The 7,911-nt window shown below is 44.9% G+C and overlaps 1 pseudogene; it reads left to right on the forward strand.

The window, feature by feature from the left end:
- Positions 1-643: 643 nt before the first annotated feature.
- Positions 644-5,705, forward strand: LOC125449721 (immunoglobulin lambda-1 light chain-like; annotated as a pseudogene).
- Positions 5,706-7,911: the final 2,206 nt, after the last annotated feature.

The following is a 7,911-nucleotide window of genomic DNA, read 5'->3' on the forward strand; positions in this document are numbered from 1 at the left end:
GAATACTGCATCCAGTTCTGGTCGCCCTATTATAGGAAAGATGTGGATGCTTTGGAGAGGGTTCAGAGGAAGTTTACCAGGATGCTGCCTGGACTGGAGGGCTTATCTTATGAAAAGAGGTTGACTGAGCTCGGTCTCTTTTCATTGGAGAAAAGGAGGAGGAGAGGGGACCGAACTGAGGTATACAAGATAATGAGAGGCATAGATAGCGTTGATAGCCAGAGACTATTTCCCAGGGCAGAAATGGCTAGCACGAGGGGTCATAGTTTTAAGCTGGTTGGAGGAAAGTATAGAGGGGATGTCAGAGGCGGGTTCTTTACACAGAGAGTTGTGAGAGCATGGAATGCGTTGCCAGCAGCAGTTGTGGAAGCAAGTTCATTGGGGTCATTTAAGAGACTGCTGGACATGCATATGCTCACAGAAATTTGAGGGTGCATATATGAGGATCAATGGTCGGCACAACATTGTGGGCTGAAGGGCCTGTTCTGTGCTGTGCTGTTCTATGTTCTTTGTTCTATGTACTTGTGAGTAAAGCTACAGCTTTCTGTGCGATACTTTGGAGCTGACAACTGATGGTGCCACGGGGTCCTGCTGCTGCTGCTAATCGCTCACCGATCAGAGAGGTTTCCATTCCTCCACCCACATGACCCTCCCCTTCCCCTCCATCTGGAGTGAGGACCACACCACCTGCAGCCGCTTCGCAACTAGGCCAAAAACAGCATCACTTCTGCTCTCGGCATCGAAAATGAGGCACTTGAAAAGCCATCCAGGTTCCCCGAGGCTGAGTTCGAGCGACTACACTGCATTGAACTCGGATGCAGAGGCAGTCTTGGAGCCAGCTCTTCGACCATGTTACTCGTCATTGAGGTGGCTTCTGAGAGATTGTTGCACAGCAGCTTTAAACCCAACGAAACTTAAAATGCAACAACCTTCCATCTGAGAAAGAGGAAACCATGCAGACCCTCAACCTTGCAAGGCACCATTCAGTACAATCAGGGTTAATTGGACCACAACACCACTTTCCTCTCGCATATCCCTCGGCTCACTGAGTGTACTAAATTTCATGTAAGAGTTTTCCATAGACATAAAGAATGCCTTAGATTCAAGAGGCTCTGAGCTAAAGAATCCCTCTTCTTCTCAGTCCAAATTGGCTGTTCCCTTCTGCTGGACCCTGTTCTAGGCTCTCCAGCTAGAGCCTTTGGGAAAATGGAGTGGTCGTGTTTGAGTGTTGCTGTGGTGGGGGGCGGGGAGCGCGGTCTTCCAGCATCTAACCTGTCAAACTCCTTCAAATTTTGCTACCTTTCAATAGGAACCACTCTCATTTTTCTAATTGAGAGAGGTTAAAGGCCCACTCTCCTAACAGGACAGCCCCTACCCCTTTGTATTCCCCAAAGTGTTCCCTCAGGGAATAGTCTATCATTCAACAGATAAAGAGACTACACACAATGCTGCTCTCACCAGCTCTCACCAGCTCACTGTATAACTGCAGTAAAATCTTTTCTGCTTGGTATTTTGAATCCAGCTGCTCAGATATGTCATGACACATCCCTGGAGTAGGTCAGACTTGAACCCAGATTTTCTAGTTCAAAGGTAAGGAAATTACTACTGCACTAGCAGGGACACCAAAAGTCCTTTCTGTTACAACTTTGCTCCATCAGAATAAATCTATATGCAATACTTCCAAAAAATAGTTCGCCATTACCACTAACATTGCTCAGTAGCAGCAGTGTGTACCATCTACAAGATGCACTGTCGAAATTTACCAAAGATCTTTAGAATCGTACAACTTTTGGTCACATCCACGTAGAAGGACCAGAGCTGCTGGTAAGGCCACACCATGAAATGTCCTCTCCATGCCACTACCCATCCTGAATTGGAAATATACCAACCATTGCTTCAGTGTTGCTCCATCAAAATTCTCTCCCGAATGTCATTGCGAGTGTCCCAACAAGCCTTCGGATTCCTATGGTTCAAGAAGACATCTCACCACTACCTTCTCAAGGAGTGACTAAGGACGGGTAAAGAATGCAATCATAACCAGGCACCTCACATGCCACAGGTGAATCAACAAAATACTGTTTGCTTTCCAACTCTGCCTGCAGTAATGTTTGTCAACTTTCTTTCCGGTAACAACAATTCTTCTGATCATTCTTCAGACAAAATAAAATATCTCAGCCCCTTCAGAAATATCCTTTTTCTTTCCCAAATTCCTGTGACCAAGGTGAATAGTATCGCATCTTTCCTACATCAAAGTCCATGCACCGTTTCCTTACCCAATTTCTAATGCAACCGCTATCCCTTTCCAGACTTGCTACTCCACTTTAAAAACCTACTCTACCACAGAGATTATTAAATTCGTCTCGTCCTTCTACCGAAATCTCTTCACTGACAGGATGCACCATCACTGATTTAAAATCATTACAAGGCATAGGCCAGCGGTATATCTCCCATGCCAATTTTTCTGTCGCAAACTAGAGCTGTTAATTGGTTTTTGCATGGGATGTGATGAATATTTCGAAAATGATAGCAAGGGGTCAATCAACAATTAAAGTCGCAGAGTCATAAAGATCTACAGCACAGAAAAAATGCATTTCGGCCTGCCAAGTCTACGCGGGTCAAAATGGATCCCGTAAATATTCTCATTCCGTTTTCAATTCCAAGTGCTTTAATGTTATTTGAGGTTTCCTGCCTCCACACCTTTACAGGCAGATATTCCCATAAACCCACCAACCTCCGGGTGAAATCAATTTTCCTCACATGTGCTCGAAACTTCCTGCCCCTTATCTTCAATCTCCGCCCTAGCTGGCATGGAAAAGTTGGACCGAAGAGCCTGTTTCCGTGCTAAAGGTCTCTCTGAGTCTGTGACCCTCTGACATTAGGGAAAAGCAGACATCGAAAGGAGCAGTGTCTGTTTTCGGTAAGGAGTTGGATGTAGTTCTCAGGGATACAGGGATCATGGTGTATGGTGGGGATTGGAGAAAGTGGTAACGGGGTGCGCAGTTTGATACATACACAGAAACAAAAAAGCTCACAGGTCTGGCAGCATCTGTGAAGAACAATTAGAATTAATGTTTTGGGTCCAATGACCCTTCCTCAGAAATGGACTGAGTTTCATGATCAAACATGATCCTCTTGAATGGCAGACCAGGCTTGATGGGCTGAATAACCTACGTCAGACCCTACTTGCTATGCTCCAATGAACACAAAGCCCATTCGCACTTTAAACATACACAAACCTGAAAATTCAGACTGTGGATAATGATGTAGGAAGCCCATTAAACACTGGGTGATGTTCTTTCACACCCGCTGGCAAAGTCACTCAAAGTGTGTCTGTGTTTCTTTCATTGTAGGTACCTTGGCCGTTCCTGTCCTCAATCAAAGTCCAATGTCTGACCCAGTTTCTGCTAGTCAGACCACTTGGTTGAACTGTGCGCTGCAGAACGGTAACGTGGGCAGCTACTATGTGTTTTGGTACCGACAGAGTCCCGCGCAAGCCCCGGTGTGGGTGATCAGGCATGATGACAGTGGTTTTATAGCAAGAGGTACCGGCTTCACTGACCGTTTCCAACCTTCTCGAGACTCCTCCAGTAACAGTTTCGTCCTAACCATCGGAAACCTGGTCTCCAGTGACTCTGCCGTTTACTGTACTGTGTGGGATAGCTCAGCTGGATGGGTCTTCGGAGGTGGAACCGCCCTAACTGTTCGGAGTAAGTGATTTTGCTTTCTCTCGCTATAGTTCATATTGGTTCCTTCAGAGTTGATTCTGTTTTCTGAATTTTGCCAAATTATGAGTTAACACTTTCGCAACAAATGTAACTCACAAGCACACGTCAGTGTCATATAAATAATTTTCTCACTCACTCACTCAATCACACTGTCACACGGGCCAGCGTATTGTTTATATTATGAATTGTCTCACAGATGTGTGCAGGTCGGTGTGTTTTATATGTATTAATTATCCTTGCTCTCTCACGAACACAGGTAGCTCAGGCTTTCTCGGGCACACTCACAAGGCAGATAGACTATTGATAATTTTCTCTCACACGTACAGATCAGTGTTACATGAATAATTCTCTCACATATAAATACACACATCAGAGATGTTAGATGTTAGATGCCCTACAGCGTGGAAACAGGCCCTTCGGCCCAACAAGTCCACACCGCCCTTTTGAAGCATCCCATCCAGGCCCATGCCCCCATAACCCTGAACACTACAGGCAATTTAGCATGTCCAATCCACCTAGCCTGCACATCTTTGGACTGTGGGAGGAAACCGGAGCACCCGGAGGAAACCCACGCAGACACGGGGAGAATGTGCAAACTCCACACAGACAGTCGCCTGAGGTGGGAATCGAACCCGGGTCCTTGGCGCTGTGAGGCTGCAGTGCTAACCACTGAGCCACCGTGCCGCCCCTAATATAGATATAGATTATATCAATAATCGTCAATCATACACACTGACTAGTGTAACATTAATTATTCCCCCTCTAACAGACACGCGCAAGTTAGATTGCTATTTATATCAATTTTCCCTCTCTTCCTATCATTCTCTCTCACACACAGGTCAGTGTTACATTAATGATCTGACTCTCATACAAACAGTTGCACAGATCAGTGTATGTTATATATATTAATAATTTTCTCCCTCTTCCTCACTCCCCAACTCATATGCACACTGATCAATATGATTCTTACAATAATAATTCTCTCTCTCATGCAAACATACACAGATCAAGGCCCATCAATAATTCTCTCCGACACCCAGGTCAGTGTCACATTAATAATTTTCTCACACAATTACACACTTTAGAGATTATGTCGATAATTCTCATAAGCACGCACAGGTCAAGATTATGTCAATAATTCCCCCTCACAGACGCAGGTCAGTATAACATTCGTAATCTCTCTCTCTCAAATAAAGACATAGCTGTCAGTGTTATTTGTATTAATAATCCTATCTCCCTGTCTCTAACACACGCACATACCTAAACGTCAGTGTGTTATGCATATTAATAATTCTGACTCGCACAAATACACAAGTCGGACCCTTCCTCAGAGCCAATCCAAATATTTCGCTCACACAAAGGTCAGTATTATCGGTATGAATAATTATCTCTCACATGCAGGTCAGATAATTATATTAATAACGCTTGACCTCCCCCACCCCCGTCACTCTCTCTCTCGCTCTCTCTCTCTCTCTCTCTCTCTCTCTCTGTCTCACATAAACACTTGCACATACAGGTCAGCATGTTATACATATGGCCTCTGTCCCTCACACAAACGTAGTTCAGCGTCTTGTGTTAGCAATTCTCCTTTGAATACATGAGTCAGAATGTTTCACCTTATCTATATCATCTCTCTCTTTCTCTTTCCCCACACACAGGTAGTGATGATCGCATGCCATCTGTCCTCTGCTCCCACCTTCCCTGAAACAAATAGACACAGGAGCAGCCACTCTGTCCTGTCTGGTGAGTCGCTTTAAGCCGGGCCTTGTGCAGGTCCTCTGGGGTGTGGATGGGAAAGAGACAGACAGCGGGGTAACCACAAGCGCCGTGTCCCCTGACTGTGATCAAAGCTACAGCCTGAGCAGTTACCTGACAGGCACGGCCACTGACTGGAAGAAAGGTTCCAGATATTCCTGTAGTTTGAGGCACGGATCACTAACCAAGCCTCTCCTCAACACCATCAGCTCCAGTGAATGTTAGGTCTGAGGCATACAATGTCATGGGTCAGTTACTGTGTGCTATGTAGTGTTATTATATTTGTTTTTAGTTTTCGATGTAGTTGCTGCAGTCGTGTCAGTATTTGGTGAGCCAGCTGAATATTGAAAAATGCCATAAGAGGTGAAATGATTGTCCCATTTTATGATAGGGGATTTCCTGCTGCAGTTGTTCCCAGCATTTTGTGTAATCTCTCGCTCTGGGTCAAATTGGGAATCATATCCCCTTTCAGGCAATGACCGCGTTACATTTGTTAACTTTGTGTGAACACAGCTCCGAATAAATATGAAATGGTACCACAAAATCACTTTTCATCATTATTGAACACTGAAAGGGACGTTGAAGGGCTTCGCAGTGGGCGGTTTGCACACATGACAAAATTACACAGAATTATATCAAACGATGGCGTGGGAATGCACATCAATAATATTCACCTCAAACATACACTGTGGCAGCGAGTGCTCCATTCCCCTGACCAAGTTTTTTCCTGGATTCCCGACTGACTTTATTGGGACTGGATGAAATTGACCAACTTTGGGTATTGTTTGCTGCAGTTACATAACATTCCACTCCATTGGTACATCAGAATATTTTTAAAAATAACCTCAATCCATAATATCTGTGAGATCACTATTTTCTAGAAAGAAGTGCCCAAGGCTGAGATAACAAGGTGTAGAGCTGGATGGACGCAGCACGCCAAGCAGCATCAGAGGAGCAGAAAAGCTGACATTTCGGGTCTCGACCCTTCTTCAGAAGTGTCCAAGGCTGGTCGCGCTCACCTGATTAGTTGAACCTCCTAGTTCTTTCTCTGATCTTGTCACTAACAGCCACTTTCTGAAAACTTCCGTAATTTCGATAAAACTGGGTTCCTTGGACTGTATTACCTTAGTGTCGTCTAAGAAGAATAGATAGCGGATGCCCTGTGTAAAACAGATGCTGAGTCAGGGAGCACAGGAAGAATAGACGTAGTCAATGGAAGGAATGCTTATATTCAATATATTTTTAATCTAAGTACCTAATATTTTTAGAAAGGCTCTCCTACTGAAATGCAATGAGCTTCGTTCTGATGGTATCACACTTACACACAATCTTCATATACTATTACAAAAAAAAGCAAAGAATGAACTGAAGTATTGGAGTCAGTGTTGGAGTGAACTGAGTTTCATTCAATGTAAAGAAGCTGCAGAGAAGAAATGAAGCGATATCTCGACAGCAACGCCGTGAACTGACGGTGGCTGCAATTGGCACTTTCTGCTTGGGAGCTGGGAAACAGTGGAGCTCGCTGCCCGTGATTCCAACGAACTCCAGCTGCGGCTGGGGGCGTATAAGGGAGGGAAGAGGATTGGTCAGAGCGTCTGAGCGGTTTCACATCTCCCTGCGGTCACTGACAGAGATATCAGTGTATGTCCAACATTGAAGCCACACGCACAAGATGGTTTGCATTCGGGATATGGTGAGGTGGAGAGGGCTGGAAGGCTTCCATTCAGAACGTTCCGAGCACAGGTGCAAGCACTTCGGCCCGTTGTTCATGTTCTAGTCCTGTACAAGAGCCCCTCAAAGGGGCAGGAGAACAAGCTGATGGAGTGATCAATTGTTTGAAACATGAACGATTCAGAGAAGGTTTGTTGTTGTGAAGTTATTTGCCCTATTGTGATGACCTTGGATTTGGGACAGACTTTCACAATGGTGAGGTTCCATTTAAAACTGAGATTATGAGGAATTTCTTCTGTGAGAGGCTTCCATTCCCTCTCCTCAGAGCAATGGGAGTGGCCACTGAACCATTGAACTGTTTACAAGAGGGGTTATTAGTGACGATGGAGACTCCAGTTGGTGCTGTGAGCAATTATGAGGGAAAGGCTGGATAGTAAATTGTCAGTCCTTTGTGATCTAATTGACTGGCAGGAGACACTCAATGGTCAAACGGACCCCTCCTATCTGCGCTGTGTGCCCCAAGAATTTATTTTTTTAGAATTAAAATCAGAGCGTGGCTCTTTCAGAATCTGAACGAAAATCTCCACCGTTTCACTGAAGAAGCCTGTCTTCCCCACCTCGGGTTCCCATGACTGAGGTAAAACTCCTTTCAACTGTGCTATTTTTTGGAGACACTCCCTTATGTCAGTGCTCTGCTGTTGTTCTTGCTCAGCAGAGTGACACAACCTCAGCGAAATGTATTGGGGGAGTGGGATACAAA

The sequence above is a fragment of the Stegostoma tigrinum genome, chromosome 47 (assembly GCF_030684315.1).
Source record: "Stegostoma tigrinum isolate sSteTig4 chromosome 47, sSteTig4.hap1, whole genome shotgun sequence".
In the NCBI taxonomy this organism is placed as follows: Eukaryota; Metazoa; Chordata; class Chondrichthyes; order Orectolobiformes; family Stegostomatidae; genus Stegostoma; species Stegostoma tigrinum.